General features: G+C 39.1%; 1 pseudogene; it reads right to left on the minus strand.

Moving 5' to 3' along the window:
• Positions 1-341: 341 nt before the first annotated feature.
• On the minus strand, positions 342-17627 carry LOC106917975 (uncharacterized; annotated as a pseudogene).
• Positions 17628-18509: the final 882 nt, after the last annotated feature.

Below are 18509 nucleotides of genomic sequence, written 5' to 3' on the forward strand. Positions count from 1 at the left end.
TAATGAAAATTACAATGGTTTCATAATGGTGATTTTATTACATAAACATGTAGCTAGCACATTTAAACACTGAATATTGTTAATTAAAAGAAAATGTTTACATCTAATTTATTGTCTTTGCCAATATAGAATATAACTTGAATACCACTGTGTAATATTATGTAGTCAGTATTAATAAATAGAAAGTTGGCTCTGTTATAACGATGTAAATTTCAGAACCTTTCAGCAAAAAAGGCGGCACACACATTTTGATAATAAATTACACCCAAAAAAGGATTTGTATTTATCAAAGAAACTAAGTTGCACCAAATTATGAAGGAAATCTCTTTTGTATCTTCAATTTACATATCTCCAAAAATTCCAGTTAGAATATCAACTGTCTGACAATAAACATTTATCACATTAGAAAACAAGGACGTTGGATCTGGTAGTGTTTCAATTTCCACCCGAGTCAAAGGCCTTGGAAGCTCTATCTCTGGCACAGTCACGCCATCATGATGGCAACCATATTGGCTCTCCCCATCAATACCATACTGGTTGTCAACCTGTCAAAGATTTAAGAAAATATATAAAAAACATCCAGACTACACACACTGGTGTTGTTTTAAACCACAAAAGCAAATTTATAATTGCACTTTGTAAAATGGCATAAATTAAACAAACTTGTGTGGGCTCGTGACCTTCACATTGGTTTTGAGACCACAACAGTAGTGGTGACTGGTTCCGTTCTGTGCGTAGTCCGTGGTTGTTCCAGCTGTCTATGAAAAATTGAAGATGTCTGTTGATTTGAGGTAGAAAGGTCCAGTGTAATGCGTATAAGTGCATCTCGTCTGTTTGCAGGAGGCCCTCGGTCTCCAGGTAGAAGAAAGTTGTATAAAACAGATCCAACACTACCCCAAATGCATCTCTCCATAACCTCTCAATCATGGATTGAAAAGACATTTTAATGTTAAAAAGGAGTAAAACAAGGTTGTCATAATGCACTTATATAAACACCAACAACTTAAAATAATAATTTCAATTTGTCAATCAATGTTAGTCATTTTATGTAACCGTGTTTTAGTCATTATAAATGTGAGGAAATTGATGATTTAAAGTTAAGTTTGTTGCCATGGCGGCACTCTATATGGCTGCGGCTGCTTCAGCTCCCGGTAATACAACACATTTATTGCTTAATTAAATATCTTCTTCTACAATAGCTCTGAGAAACACTGTAAGAACAGTCTATGACCGTCAGACTATGTTAATTAATATTGAGCTAATTCAGTCATCTGGACTTCATAAATAAGAAGACACAGACAACTTTACAAAGCCTTGGACTGCTATGTCAGTTAGATCAGTTGAATCAAGCAACAGAATCTTCCAACAGCCCAGGCCCATGGAGACACCGGAGAAGACGTGAGAGAAAACAAAAGCGAGAGTGTCGTGGTGGACTTGCAGCTAAGCTAAAAGCTAACCCTTTCCGAATGATCCCTTGAATCAAGTTGGACTAAGCGTAGCTGGATTTAACCACCAAAAGGGAAACAAGAAACTGCTGCATTCTCATTCTCTGTGAGACATGGCTAAACTCATCTGTCCCTGATCATGACATCAGCCTGGAGGGGCTAACAACTTTTAGAGCTGACAGGAGCCATGCTCTTACTGGTAAATCCAGGGGAGGTAGTGTTTGTATTTACATTAACAACAGCTGGTGTAACAACGCCACCCTGGTCTCCAGTCATTGCTCTGTGGACATTGAGTTCATAATTCTGAGATGCAGACTTACAGAATACTTACCCCGGGATTTCACGACGGTTACTTGTCATACTATTTTGAGAAAAGTAGCAACTTCCATGGAAGTAGTCAGTATGAAAACATGGAGAATGGAGAATACATCAAGACTTTAATTTAAATACCTTTGGTTATGTGTGCTTCTTCCTGTGAGAATTTCTGTTTTGGCCTCTGGTTGAGACCATGAAGTGTGCCACTAGTACATTCTCCCCTCCTTTGTCTGAACGAACACGAGATGGCACTCCATATGTATTCACAGCTTCAAGAAAGCTGTCAAGAACTGTTGTAGCACAATTGTTTGTAGTAGCAGTCAGGTAAGTAATGAGGCGGCTAAAGCCGTCAGTGCCCCCGTGAACAACAATTTGCCATCTATATAGACAACAAAAACATTTTTGATTAGCACTGGTAGCAGAAACTTTCTTTTGTTTGTTGAATGCAACAAACAAAAGGAAGAGAAGGAAAATCATAACCGCAGTGCTCTTATTCAGAAGAGTAGATGTTTACGTTATGTCGAGAAAAGTCGAGCTCAGCCCACTTCCCCATGCTGGAGATTTTAGTTTAATAATAACAATAAATAAAGTTATCTTTAAAACTGATTACACAGGTGACATCAAGACCCAACAGTAGAGTCAGATGGTAATAAAATCAATCTGGTTGTGTGTGTTGTTATTGTGTCCTGCAAACTTTGCTTTAATTCTACTTTTTTCTATTTAATCATAAAAAATCATAGTCAGGCAGAAAGAGAGTTATGAAACAGGAAAAGCAGGTTTCCTGGAAAAAGAGGAAGTTTCCAGCCTGCAGTGATTAAAAATAGTTCAGACTGCTCATTTTGAGCACTAAAGGTTTAAGGAATAAAATCTAAACATTTTGAGTTATTGGATAAAACCCAGAGTAAAATACTTGAATTAATAATGATAACTTATAATTAAGCCAATAATCAATATTGGTTTAACCGGTGGTTGATGTTGGTTTGATTATAAGAATATTTACACTTACTCTTATACTTATGGAAGTACTTAAAGGAGAAAGAAGTAACTGTAACATGGTGTCAAATAATTAGAATAATGAATTATTCTTGGTTTCTTTTCAGAAATGTCTGTAATAACACATTATGATTATAAGAGTAACTAATAAGTAATGGTTATTATAATATTATAAGTGAATGCTAAATCAGAGAAACTAAAAGGTTATAAATGTGATTTTGACATTGAACTGGAAATGGTGTAAAATGTGTAACTGTAACTAAAGGTCACTGATGTTGTGTTGGAGGTAGATGGTATAGGAAAGGTCAGGGGAAAGAGGAACTGATGGGAGAGCGGAGGTGACCAACGCCTTATTGCTAAACTTAAAACTTACCTAAGAAAAGGTTAGACACAAGAGAGCTGTTGAGCAACCCTGGGACACTGGTACAGACATCAGGTCATGTCCAAAGATGGTGATGGATATGAGATTATCGGTCCAAGCAGTCAGCCAATGAAACAGGCACAGCAACAAAGCTAGCCAATGCAAATGCACCAAAAGGGTGGATAAACCCTTTATAAGGTGAGTGCAAAAGAGGAGTCTTTGGTTGGATCCTTCAGGCAGCTTCGAGCCAAGATCGAGATGGACAAAGAACTCTGCAGCTGAAGAAGAGCCGGAGCCACAGAGCCGAAGACTGTTCTGCACATGGGGACCAAGCCGTTAGCCCTGCAACATGTGGCTTCAAATTGCACTTCTCTCATCAGCTGGGTTTGGGACCCCAAAGACAAAGACCAAGGCAAAGATGAAGATAAAGAATAAAGGCAAAGAGGAAGAACTGGTGTGTTCCTTCCATGAGACCAGCCCTTCTACATCTCGAAGGACCAGAAAGATCGTGAGACGAAGAGAAAGGAGCTACAGAGCTGCAAGACAAGAAAGAGAGGGCCGCTACGCGCATGAGGAAGTCACCCTGAGGCCCGAGATCTGCCGCTCTGACTCAGTACTCTTCCTGTACTGGGAGCCTCCTGCTGCTGCAACACCTTTTTCATCATCAGGCCAGTTCTGGGGTTCAAAATGCCAAACTCCGTCCGTCTCTCTCAAAGTTTCCCTTTTTTAGTTCACAGTGTCAGCATTAGGGAAAGATAGGCTAGATTATTGATTTTACTTATTTGATTATTTCTGTTACTGATTTAAGCTGTACTGACCCTTGCAAAACTGCCTTACTAATAAAATATTTAGCATTAAGAAAATCTAAAAGATGTTGTGGACATTCAGTTAATGAGTCACCTTAAAGTTCTTTGATGGTTGTAAAATAGCTATGAAGTTTGATTCTGGGAGGAGAAAGTGGAAAATGTTTTATAGGTTGCTTTTAGCCAAAACTAAAACAACACCCTTGGGACTCGCCCGAGTCACTAAAACCAACCTGGTTCAGTAACAAGTGCAAGTTGTAAGGCTTTTTGCTTTGTTCTGCTGAACTTCCAGATTTTTTTTTTTTTTTGTGAGGTTTCTGCCTCAGCCCGTCAGCTCATCAACATGTTCCTAAGGAATTGCCACATCCTGAAGGAGGTGGTTCCCTGACCGGGAATCGACCTTGTTGTTGCGCAACACCCCCCCCCCCCCTTCTCTCTCTCTCTACTTCCCCTTGTCAGAGGAGGGAGATGTGCTACCCAGCTCTCCGTCTAACGGGTGAATTGAGTTTCCTAAATCTGCCGAGATTTACCCTACCCAGAACTGAAGTAAACTCTGTTTAAGCTGGGTGCGAGAAAGACTAGCCTGGCTTCTAACGACCTCCATCCAGATGTCCCACCCTTTTTCACCCTGTGAACTAGCCAGATAGAGCAGCCCAGAATCAGCTAGTTTCACAGAGCACACCTGTTAACGGTCGCTCTTTCTCTTATTACAACTTGCACTTGTTACTGAACCAGGTTGGTTTTAGTGACTCGGGTGAGTCCCAAGGGTGTTGTTTTAGTTTTGGCTAAAAGCAACCTATAAAACATTTTCCACTTTCTCCTCCCAGAATCAAACTTCATAGCTATTTTACAACCATCAAAGAACTTTAAGGTGACTCATTAACTGAATGTCCACAACATCTTTTAGATTTTCTTAATGCTAAATATTTTATTAGTAAGGCAGTTTTGCAAGGGTCAGTACAGCTTAAATCAGTAACAGAAATAATCAAATAAGTAAAATCAATAATCTAGCCTATCTTTCCCTAATGCTGACACTGTGAACTAAAAAAGGGAAACTTTGAGAGAGATGGACGGAGTTTGGCATTTTGAACCCCAGAACTGGCCTGATGATGAAAAAGGTGTTGCAGCAGCAGGAGGCTCCCAGTACAGGAAGAGTACTGAGTCAGAGCGGCAGATCTCGGGCCTCAGGGTGACTTCCTCATGCGCGTAGCGGCCCTCTCTTTCTTGTCTTGCAGCTCTGTAGCTCCTTTCTCTTCGTCTCACGATCTTTCTGGTCCTTCGAGATGTAGAAGGGCTGGTCTCATGGAAGGAACACACCAGTTCTTCCTCTTTGCCTTTATTCTTTGCCTTTGTCTTTATCTTCATCTTTGCCTTGGTCTTTGTCTTTGGAGTCCCAAACCCAGCTGGTGAGAGAAGTGCAATTTGAAGCCACATGTTGCAGGGCTAACGGCTTGGTCCCCATGTGCAGAACAGTCTTCGGCTCTGTGGCTCCGGCTCTTCTTCAGCTGCAGAGTTCTTTGTCCATCTCGATCTTGGCTCGAAGCTGCCTGAAGGATCCAACCAAAGACTCCTCTTTTGCACTCACCTTATAAAGGGTTTATCCACCCTTTTGGTGCATTTGCATTGGCTAGCTTTGTTGCTGTGCCTGTTTCATTGGCTGACTGCTTGGACCGATAATCTCATATCCATCACCATCTTTGGACATGACCTGATGTCTGTACCAGTGTCCCAGGGTTGCTCAACAGCTCTCTTGTGTCTAACCTTTTCTTAGGTAAGTTTTAAGTTTAGCAATAAGGCGTTGGTCACCTCCGCTCTCCCATCAGTTCCTCTTTCCCCTGACCTTTCCTCTACCATCTACCTCCAACACAACATCAGTGACCTTTAGTTACAGTTACACATTTTACACCATTTCCAGTTCAATGTCAAAATCACATTTATAACCTTTTAGTTTCTCTGATTTAGCATTCACTTATAATATTATAATAACCATTGCTTATTAGTTACTCTTATAATCATAATGTGTTATTACAGACATTTCTGAAAAGAAACCAAGAATAATTCATTATTCTAATTATTTGACACCATGTTACAGTTACTTCTTTCTCCTTTAAGTACTTCCATAAGTATAAGAGTAAGTGTAAATATTCTTATAATCAAACCAACATCAACCACCGGTTAAACCAATATTGATTATTGGCTTAATTATAAGTTATCATTATTAATTCAAGTATTTTACTCTGGGTTTTATCCAATAACTCAAAATGTTTAGATTTTATTCCTTAAACCTTTAGTGCTCAAAATGAGCAGTCTGAACTATTTTTAATCACTGCAGGCTGGAAACTTCCTCTTTTTCCAGGAAACCTGCTTTTCCTGTTTCATAACTCTCTTTCTGCCTGACTATGATTTTTTATGATTAAATAGAAAAAAGTAGAATTAAAGCAAAGTTTGCAGGACATAATAACAACACACACAACCAGATTGATTTTATTACCATCTGACTCTACTGTTGGGTCTTGATGTCACCTGTGTAATCAGTTTTAAAGATAACTTTATTTATTGTTATTATTAAACTAAAATCTCCAGCATGGGGAAGTGGGCTGAGCTCGACTTTTCTCGACAGTTAAAACACAGAGTAGTTACATTCTCTCTTAGGCAAAGACAAGTTAAAAAACTTTTATGTCATTGTCTTTGTTGGTCTCCCTTATTCACTATAAAAATAGATAAACTACTTTTAAAGAGTACGTGTATTTGTAATGTCAACTTAATTCCTCATTTTTAAAAATTACATTAATATGGGACCATCAGCAGTCAAACAATTTCTATGAATCAATTTTTCTTTTAATGTTCAATTAACTTACATGCTTTTCATTATGTGAATATAATAAAGCAGCTACAGAACATTTACAAACATGAAACAAATGTATTTTTCTTAATAGGTTTATAGGGTTCATAATAGGTGTGACCCGTAAGAAACAGAATGATTTAAATTAAGTTATCAAAACCATTTCAAAATAGATGCTCACTGAATAAGGGAACATTTTTTATGCTTGATTTAGGACGATTTAACTTCCTAAATAGAGGTGTGCCGATCGATCGGTCACCGATCATAATCGGGCCGATTTTCGTGAAAAAGTGCGTGATTGGCGATCATTGGCTCTTGTTGCCGATACCGATCACCTGCTTCTCATTTCGCAGCCTGCCTGTGCAGCTGGTCTCCTATGTCCTTCACTCTGCGCAAACGCGCAGCAACAAATCCTAAGCGATGTGTAACTATAACGCACTGAGTGACTGGGGAAGTTTGCGTGTTGCGGCGGAAAATTGAAGCAGGTCAAAATGCATCAACACAACGAAGCTATACGAGTACGACATAAAAACAGTGGCATACTTGACGGAGATTGGCTACATCGAGGCTCACTGCAGTAAAAAAGACATATGAAGGATCAGATAGCAGGTAAAGCAGCGCACAGCTACAAACACTCACCCGGATTAGCATGACGGTCAGAAAGCTAAACAAATAACCCGCAAAATTATTTAAGTCTTCGAGCTGCGATGTCAGACGCTGGTTCTGCTCTCGCTGTTGTTCTGGATCCTGTTTTTGCCTTTGAATGTTAAGTTTTATACTTGAATTTTTTTGGCAATGTTGAGAGGTTTTATTTTGGCTTTTTGCGTTATTTAGCCTCTTCAGAGCCTTCATATGTTATCAGTCTGTTAAAGATAGTATTATCAATAGCAGTACAATTTGCACAATGCCTGTTTTGTTTAGTTTTCTTCTTGAAAAAAGTTATTAAAAACAAGTTTTTGTCTAAATTAAGGTGAATTCATGGTTCCTTTTTCCACATAATGTAACCGGTAGTGTTTATGATAAAAAAAAATAATAATTATGTGATCGGTATCGGTGATCGGCCCTCATGGGTGATCGGTATCGGGAGGAAAAAACCTGATCGGCACATCTCTACTAATCAAACAAGTTAAATCGTCCTAAATATTAATTAGTATGCCAGATTCTAATCAAACACTCAAGCATTTATCTGGTCTATTTATTTTATTGGTCTAGTTATTTCTCTTTGTTCAGGAAATATCTTAAGTGTTGCTTTTCTTTTATCAAACAAGTAATTCTGACCGTATAAGTTTATGGTTTCCATCTATGTGCCACAAGCTGTTTGGAGCTGGGACAGAGTATCTTCTACGCCGAACAGTGCGAAGCCGGAAAGTGCGCATCAAAATTCCTTGCTGGTCAACTCGGTACATTGCTTCTTGCACTCTTCTTCCTTGAAAAATTAAGTAATCCATAATTAAAACATGTTTGATTTGGAGGTGATGAACATAATGAAATGGAAAATTTCAAACATTAACTATACACCTAAAACACTCACATGTCAATGAGTCCATGGTGTACTAATGACAGTTAAAATAAGATTACAATATTGCTATGCAACTGCAATATATTAGAACATTTAATTTACTTTCAATGGTATGACATTAAATTGTCTTTGTGATCTTTTTACATTGCATATAAGTGGTAAACTGCTATTTGTTATCAATTGAATGATATATACAACTGCAATTGGTGTTAATATAAGCAGCCATAGGTTCATCTGTTGACTTACTTTGGATATGAATATCTCTGGCATTCAAGTAGCCCAATATCATCTTGTATCCTGTATTAGGGTGATAACTTAGAATCTCTCACACAATTCCATCCAGCTCATCTTCTTCAATGTTGCAGTATAATTCAGATACTCTACAAGAAAAAATAAAACGCAACCGAAAGTGAGGTTCTCCACACGGAAGGAATTGTAAGACCAAATTTCTGACACAAATGTATTACACATTTTGAAGAGGAATTACCATAACTGTCATGTGGAAGTATCTTAATGGTGGACATCAACAAATTCGTAAATACTTTTCTGATGCCATCTACACCTCAATATATTTGAATGAATCCATCCATTAACACTTATCCTAGTTGGGTCATGATGGGTGAGGGGACCTATCTCTAGAGGTCAACAGGCCAGAAGCAGGGTACACCCTGAATAGATCGCGAGCCGATCGTAGATTAATATGAATATACCTCACAATTCTAAACTTCTTAAGTGGATTAAAGGCTTAACATAATATGTTTTACTAGTAAAATTCGATATTTGTACATTTGAACACAACAGATCAGCGACGTGTGGTCAGGGGAGGCAGAACCTCAGCTGTCATCATGGAAGAATAATAAGATAATTTATATTGCTATTTTCACCCTGTATTTCCATAGGTAAACAATAACATGCAGGGGATATTATGATTTTGATTAAGTCAGTGCCTCACCCAGTCATGAACCTCACTGCACATCATTGACACAGATGTTCCTAACAACTGGAATTATAATAAAAATATAAAATACAAATCAGTTCAAAGTAGCAAAAGAAATACCACACATGCGTACTTACCTTATACCGTACTCTGCCATTCGCCTGTGAACAGTTCTTTCACTGATCCCAAAAAGTCTGCCAATATCCATGACGGATACACCCGCAAGAAGAAATGATTCCAAGACGTCAGCAGGCAGCAAATATCCAGGTCTTCCAACTGTTCTTGTGTGGTACACAGATTTGTGCAAATGACAAGCCACTTCCTCCAAAATCTGGACAACTAATGAGTCAGCATCATTATCCGTGTCTGCAGCTAACTGGACCACCCACTCAAAACATCGACTCAAAACAGTAAATAGTCATCACTGACTGTATTACTTTCAGCTAAGCTATGTGCCTTAATTCCTCAGCAATCCTACGATACATCTCTAATAGTTGCTTACTTCCTCTCAAATAAGGCGCTCGCCGAAGAGGACCACAGTGCAGACATTCACAATCGATCTGCACACGGATCGTTCTCTTTCCTGATAACTGACCAATAGTAGAAGAGCTGGACATAGAAGGCAGCCCTCCTCATTAACATAACAATGCAGCAGAAATACAGCGAGCAAAAAATACAGCAAATAATACAGGAAAAAATACAGCAAACGGAAAAACAGCAAGCAGAAATACAGCGAGCAGAAAAGGGAGAAGCAAAACAGGTAAAGCAAAATATCTATTTTTCTTGACGGAAACTCATGTGTAAGGGTAAATGAAAAAGGAAATATATATTTAAGCTTTTATTTATATATTTATTATTTTATTTATAATTATGTAGGATATATATTTATTCTTTTATGTATATATTCTTTTATTTATTATTATGTTGGATACATATTTTTTTATTTATATGTTTATTCTTTTATTTATATATGTTGGATATATATTTATATATTCATTCCTTTATTTATTATTATGTCAGTTTTGGTCCTCCATACTTTTCAGACTCATAGTCACCAAACAAGCAGTGTACTGCATGTATTTGAGTATGTATGTACAGGGTGTTACACCTAGAAAATATGCAAGTTCTACTTTTTTATGTGTTGTTTTCTCTTGGTGAAATGTTTGTCTGAAATAACTATAACAATAAAAGAAAAGATTCAATTCACTCATTGGCAGAACTTTTTGGACTTCCTGGCTTTTAATAAACCTCTCGCAAAGGAAGTGTTGTGAGAGGCCCCAACTATTTACGTGAATAAACTAATACATTTTGGTTTGACAAGGAGCTAGACATAAAAAAGGATATGTCAATAAAATGTTGGCTGAAAAGGTAAAAAGCATGTTTCGCCCAATCAAAACTGAATGATTAATAAAATAAGATGGCATTTATTAAGCTTGTTTTTACCCCTGATAGTCCAGTAGACTTGGTTCACTTGGGGACAAAAATTACAATATTTGTTCCATTTTCAGCTGCTGCAGTTCTCTTTCACACTCGGCTGTGCCAAACAATCCAAACCCTTTGAGCAACCTTCCCCCCGCCCGCTGCCCAACAATCACTGAAGGAAGTGACATGAAGACCTCTGAAGAAGATATTTTTCACAAAATACAAACAAAAAAAGAGTGGCACCAGAGTTTAGCAGTTGTAGGACTTCTCTCCCAGACTTTGACAAAATACCACAAGCCATTTGGTGCATTTGTTTTGGCTATATTTACCCAGAAGTCCACTTACTGCTTTTGGAGCAGTCTCCGCATTAGAACTGTATCAGAGTTCACTTGAACCGATCTAGGTTTGTAGGTGGACCAGAGTTCATTACATATTCACATTTCCTCAAACCAACCAGACTTTCTAGGCAAACTGACTTCAGTTGAATCAAAGTGGACTAAACAGGGTTGGCGTGAATGCATCCTAAAAGTTGTTCATTTTATCAATGCATGACTTTTTAAATTTCCCTCTTACATGCTTCATATTGGGGGAATAGAGACATTACTGCTGAGCTAGACTGAGGGTTTTATATTGTCTAATAAGCAGCTCTAATTTGTTGTCTCTTTTTACTCTCCCATGTAATTTTACCTCCTCTCTCTCATCTACCTTTTGGTTTTCTCTGCTTCATCTCTCCCTTCATAACTCAGGACTTAAATGTAGAACATATTTAAAAGCATGGAGAACTACTCAGGAATAAATGATACTACTTGTAAGATTAGCTGAAGACAATAATTACAGTTCGTTTTAATCATAGCTGCATCTTTTTTGCTCCACTTTCTACTCCGTTCCTGTACTCATCCTTCTCAGCAGCACCTCCCTCCATAATAATGACTTAGTTGATATAAAATGATTAAATTATTAAATTGCTCACATGATCTCTTGTCTTTGCTGAGCTGTCTTTGCTCAGTTATGGCATCATACATAACTGAGACCATCTTCATGGCTAAAATTTGTTGCCTCTCCACCACTCTTCTGGTTCTGTCATTAATTCTTTCTGGTATCACTTCATCACTGTGCACAACAAAGAACTACTTGGAATGCAATGGTTTGCCAGTAATATATTTAACATTAAGATATTTTGATAAAGTCATTAAGAATTTACAATTACTTGCTTATGACCTGCAACAAATAGACAAATATGTCATTGCAAAAGCCACCAACTTCACTGGATATCAAATATTTCCCACTTGTTTGATGCCACTTGTGATGGTAGCACTTATAAGGTAGTTTCAGTGTTCAACTACTTTTTTTCTTCAGGGCCAGGGTGGAATCATATTTACTTTACACACAAAGTAAAGACTTGTTTTTGTCTTTACTTTGCTTGTTTTTCTCATTCTAAAACGAACGGCTGCTTTCTGCTCAGTCTGAGGCAGCCTGATGAATAGTCTGTGTTAGCTTTGGAAGAGTTTGTCACATCTCCACACACTCAATTTGTGCTTTGCTCAATGCAGTCCAAAACTGCTGGGGTGAACTGTCAGAGTGGAGTAGAGCTAGAACCACATTATATGAGGAAAACCCTGAAACAGCTTAGAACAACTAAAAACAGATGGATCATCCTGGACAATTAGGATATTGGTTAAAAAAAGCCTAAAATGATGAGCTGTAATGATGCACTCCACAGAACAAGAGTGTCTTTATGGAGAAATTTCAACATCTTTGGAGAGGAGAATAAGTTAGACTTTAGCAATAGTTGGATATTTTTATTCCAGAACTATTTCTAAATGTCCATACCTCCAGGAGGAGCTGGCTTGTAAATGTTTCGGTGTCAAATAAAGATGTGATAAACAACATAGGTAAAAAAAAGTTTAATGTAGAATAGACAGGATAAACTGTGACTGTTACGTTATAGCTTTATAAATCTTAATTTATATATAAATATAAAACACAATTTGTTGCAAACTACATATGAGTCAATATTATAAAACACAATACTTAGAAGCAACGCATAAGAGTATCATTTATCTATAGTACAATAAAATTTGAAACAATGTTCCCAACAGACTCTTAATGCTTTAAACTAGAGGTGTGCTGATCGATCGGTCACCGATCATAATCGGGCCGATTTCCGTGAAATCGGTGATAATCGGTGATCGGCGATCATTGTCTCTTGTTGCCGATACCGATCACCTGCTTCTCATTTCGCAGCCTGCCTGTGCAGCTGGTCTCCTCTTTCCTTCACTCTGCGCAAACGCGTAGCAACAAATCCTAAGCGATGTGGAACTATAACGCACTGAGTGAATGGGGAAGTTTGCCTGTTGCGGCGGAAAATTGAAGCACGTCAAAATGCATCAACACAACGAAGCTAATACGACATAAAAACAATGAGATACTTGACGGAGTTTGGCTACATCGAGGCTCACTGCAGTAAAAAAGACATACGGAGGATCAGATAGCAGGTAAAGCAGCGCACAGCTGCAAACACTCACCCAGATTAGCATGACGGTCAGAAAGCTAAACAAATAACCCGCGAAATTATTTAAGTCTTCGAGCTGCGATGTAAGACGCTGGTTCTGCTCTCGCTGTTGAACCGCTGCTACGCTACAGGTAGTAATATTTCACAGACGGAGCGCCGCTTCTGCTCCACCTGGTAGTGACTCTCACACCGAACCTCTGATGAAAGCTGCAGCATTTAACTTAAAAAATACATTTTACATACGTATTAAAACTTTCGCTGTCCTAACATGAGACAGATAATCTCTGAAAAAATAATCGATCTCCTCCCTGTTCTGCATAATTACTCCGCTCAGTCAGAAACAGCCACTCAGAACTAGCAGTAATCAGCTAGCCACCATGCTAACAGGAAGTTTTCATTCAGTAACTCTGGATTGTTTATTGTAATGGAACCTGTTTTTGCCTTTGAATGTTAAGTTTTATACTTGAATCTTTTGGCAATGTTGAGAGGTTTTATTTTGACTCTTTGCATTATTTAGCCTCTTCAGAGCCTTCATATGTTATCAGTCTGTTAAAGATAGTATTACCAATAGCAGTACAATTTGCACAATGCCTGTTTTGTTTAGTTTTCTTCTTGGAAAAAGTTATTAAAAACAAGTTTTTGTCTAAATTAAGATGAATTCATGGTTCCTTTTTCCACATAATGTAACCGGTAGTGCTTATGATAAAAAATAAATAATAATTATGTGATCGGTATCGGTGATCGGCCCTCATGGGTGATCGGTATCGGCAGGAAAAAACCTGATCGGCACATCTCTACTTTAAACCCAATAAAAATGTTTAAAGGTTTTGTCAAGATGACTGAACTGACTGTAAATGTTTGTCTGGGATGTGTGTGTATGTGAACAGGCACAATTCTATCATAAGAAAAGGTATGGGGGGAAGAGGGACATCTGCACATATTTATTTTTGATAGATTTCTGGACTGCAAAAATAATAATAAAACAACTCAACTTTTTATGGTGCTTTTTTATGATGCAAAACATTTAAATTTCACTAAAATCATAAACAGAAGAAGCCTCTTAGAGAGCAGTCTGTTTTCCGTAGATCAGCATATGATATTTCATATGGAACGAAGTCATAGGAAGCTGGAAGCTGACGCCCATGGCAGTGTGTTTGTGTGAAATCTTGTTTGGTTCCTTCTGTAAAGGTCAAGACTCAGATAGTTCCTGTGCTTTGTGTTAAATTGTAGCTGAATGTTCTTCAAAATTACATAAGCTCTTAGGTAACTTGTGACCCTGCATAATACCTGCAGTCTTTGTTTATATCATTTGGATCAAACACATTCTGATCTTCTCACATTCCTCCGACCCATTCTTTGGAACACTGTCCTGCTGTTCAAAACAACAAACAAAAGTTTCTATCTTTGAGCAAAATGTCTTAAGATGACTTTACACTCATATTAGTATATATCATCAGAGATCTCATTAATTCATTAACCTTGACTCTTTGAATGTCAGGACATTCCAAAATTAGCATGGAAAGCAGCATTACTCTCACCTTAAAGGTTAAAGATCTTATACAGTAAAGAATGGGATGATGTTTCAGAGAGTTATGAGTGCTCATAATTGGCCAGATACTCATTTGATGAATTAAGATGATAAATTTCACTTTCAGTTTCAACCATCCCATATCGCCATGTGAGTGGGACATCTGCATAGCAGAGCTTAGTTTTATATGTGTGTGAAATTAACCTGTGCTGTTACTCGGTAATTGCTATTTAATTTCTTAAAATGTTATTTATTAAATATTATTGATAAGTTATGAGACTCATTTGATTCTGGAGTTTTGAACATCAAAGTCATTTAAAGCAGCTGGTGGTTCAATTTTCAGACTTTCACATCTATGATATTAATTTTCCTGAAAAGTAATGATTAATGCTAATCGTGTGAAAATGGACGTTTTGATGTATAACCAGTCCATTAACCACCCAGAGCTGTGCACCCTCTGCCTCACTAAATAATAGGTGATGTGCATCAAATGTGGAAATCTGACTTGACACATCCAGCTGACAAAGGATGTCAGGCTGAATAGCAGCACTTTTCTGAATTACTGTGCCCACTTAAGGCACTGTGACTTTCAACCATTACACATAACACATAAAGAAACTATCAGGTTTCTATTTCTATTCAGGTCTATGCTGGACCAGACATTCCTCCATCCATATGCAAAACATACATTCAAGGCAAAACCCTTATCTACAATCCATCGATCTTAGTCAAACTCATTTCACCTCACACCACTCTCCCTCTTAGCTCTGTGAGCCTCTTCACCTTTAATTCTTTCATCCCCTTTCTGTCTGGGCACTCTGGATCTCCTGTCTTCATTCATTGCTCACAACAGACACCTTTCTAGTCCCATTTGTTGCTGCACAGAAGCCTTAAATTGTTGGCTTCCTGCCCTTTTTTTCATTCACAACCCATTTCCTCTCTGCAGCCTTTTGTTTGTCTTTTTCAACCAATTTAATCCATCCCATCACCCATCCAGGCCAATATTCCAAAAACAGTAGGCTTTTACCTTGGACTGCAATAGACGTTTTGTCTGCGTGGGCAGAAGCACAAGGAGGCAGAAAAGCTATAAAGTGTCCTTTGATTTTTATCCCTTCATAAGCAAATGGTGAATGGTATACTTCTATACCATTTTAACTTTCACACCTTAAGGCACAAACAGCCCACATCCTGCTGTTGAGCACCATAAGCAGGATTACATAAGTGTGATAACTACTGCAGAGGAGGCAGAGGTAGCAAGGGGATATTGGGTTCTTTGGAGACTGGAGGTGGATAAGGCAGGAGATACCCAGTACAACATCTTGCTTGGTTGGCTTCCCATGACTGGCTCAGTATCAGCCCACCATCAGCCTGGGGAGGGAGAGATGGAGAGGCAGTGATGGTAGGACAGATAAGAAGGAGGCAGAAGAGGAGGAAGAGAGGGAAAAAGACCAAGGGAAAAAATGTGAGATAGATGCTGGAAAAGGTTAAGGGGAGAGAGGGAGCCAAGAAATGTTTTATCCCTCTGGCCAAAGTCCTGACAAAGCAAGGATAGAGATGTCAGGCCACATCCTGTCCACAGAGGGAGAGGGAAGAGAGTCAGGATCAAGCAGCAGACAATTAGACTACAAACCACGAACCCTTAGCCTAATGTGTTTGTGCCTTTATTCTTATCTAGCTTGTTCTTTTGTCTCTATTTACATCACTCGAGCCCCAGCCCCCTACCCCCAGTCTGTGTTGAGCATCCTCACATCTATCCAATATCAGCACTTGAGTCTCCTCAGTTTCCCAAAGCTTCCCTGAGGCCGATCAAGTGTCACTTGTTGGACTGCAAAGGAACCAAATACGCTGCAGACACTGCAAGGTTACTGAGCTCGCTTCCATCAGAGGAAACCTTAAACCTCCCATTTGTCTCTTTCTGGCCCTCTTTCTCCCAATTGCTGCCAGAGCACCCCTATGTGCTTCTGAGGCAATGTCACACTACTGTCCTCACTTTTCACAAATCATACACATTTCCCCTGCATTGATGGCCACTGAAGATACCATTTTTCAGACACCTTGCTGAGAGCATGCTAAACAGCGATGCTGACCTTCCAAGGGCAGACAAAAACAAAAATCTCTTTTCTCTGCAGTTTCTTGGCAGAAAACTATTTTCTACCCTATTGTTTAGAGGAGAAGCAGAGATAATTGTTAATCTCAGCATTTCAGTGATTTTCAAAGGCCGAGCAGGATCCACAAACAATGATGTGATTTCTACTGACACTTTTTATTTTAAACTGCGATAAAATGAACACTACTCACCATTTATTTCCACATCTTTTCCACTCTCTTTCACGCTGGGCAAACAGTTTTCCAAGTAAACTCCATTGTGATAACAACTATCACCCAGACTGAGCTGTGGAGGCTTGTCCCAGCACAAGCAGGGGGTCTGCATTATGCCACAGGGTCTGTTGGATGTGCTGGAGGCCAAGCAGTCTTCCAGCCACTGGCAGAGCATCTGACAGGCCGCCATGCTTGGATTGCGCTTCCCCACCACCAGGTACTCGGTTTTGAAATCCTCATCACCGTTTTGGATGGCCATGCCTGCCCGAGGAGGTCCTTTCCTCATCTGCAGGAACTGTTTTCCAGCCTCCAGGAAGGCCACAGGAACAGAGGAGTCACACAGCCTCACGATCTCATCAAAACTCTCCATGCCCAGGTAGGTACGCGTGGTCTCCAGGAAGGAGTCATACTGGAAGGTCCGCAGTTGAAACGGCTGGCAGCCCCCTGTGGGTTTGGTCACCTTGATGAATGTTGTGTACCGTCGTGGATCTGGGTTCTGTAGGGTCCAGGAACAAGGCACAGTGGGGAACACTGATGATGACAAAAAGAACCCAAAGAAGCGGTTCTGAACTAAGGTGGAGCAGGAGTCGGACTCAGGGCCTGAGGGGGCGGCATGGTAGCAACCGCCCATCAGTAAAAAAGTGGCACAAAATGATAGCAGTGCTGGAAAAGGCCATCCTGAATGACCAGCAATGAGACAAAGGTTTTTCATGGTTTCCAGTTGAAGGAAAGGAGGCAGTTCCACAGGCAGGGTCAATGGGGTCTGGTTCCTGGTGAGTCACTTCCCCAGTTTCCCAGAAAACAAATGTATAGAAAATGGAGAAGGGGATGGGAAGAGAGTGACGAAAGTGAAGAAATCTGGTTCTTCTCAAAGATAAAGTGATACGCCCATAGCTGCAACCCTGAGGTTTGCAGGAACCTGTGAAAAGGGAAAGGCAAGATACAGATTAGATTTAGGATCTGATCAGAAAACAGAACAGGATTACACTGATTCCGTTTATCCTCACATAGAAAATCCCTATCTGCTATCATTGTTTGTGTGGTTTTCTCAGAACAACTGCCATGACTGAAGCTCTGCAGAACAGAACCAGGTAGAATCTAGGCAGATGGAAGCAGGGAGCTGGCAGTTTAATGGAGTTTTTCTTCATTATGCAAATTCAGATTGGTCTTTTCCTGAGAGACGACAGCTTTCCTCACATGCCTGTTCCCACGCCTCATATGGCAGCAAAATAATTTGTCCAATTAGAAGACTATTAATTACAAAAATGCAACAGCTGCAACCATTCATTACTGCTCTTATTCTGCTCTGATCAGGATTCTTTGTTTTTGCTTTATTAAACCCCCAAAATCAGCTGATGCCTTAAGAGTATTTCAACAACAAATGATGTATATTCTTATGGTGGTCTAATGTTTTCAATAAACATTACAAAATATATTTGGTAGAATTTTGTATTATTTCAATCAAAGAGGCTCGGTTGAAATATGAATTAGCTTAGAAAAGGAAAACAATTCA

Source organism: Poecilia mexicana, unplaced genomic scaffold (assembly GCF_051168715.1).
Source record: "Poecilia mexicana isolate PSO_F unplaced genomic scaffold, ASM5116871v1 scaffold_6, whole genome shotgun sequence".
NCBI lineage: Eukaryota > Metazoa > Chordata > Actinopteri > Cyprinodontiformes > Poeciliidae > Poecilia > Poecilia mexicana.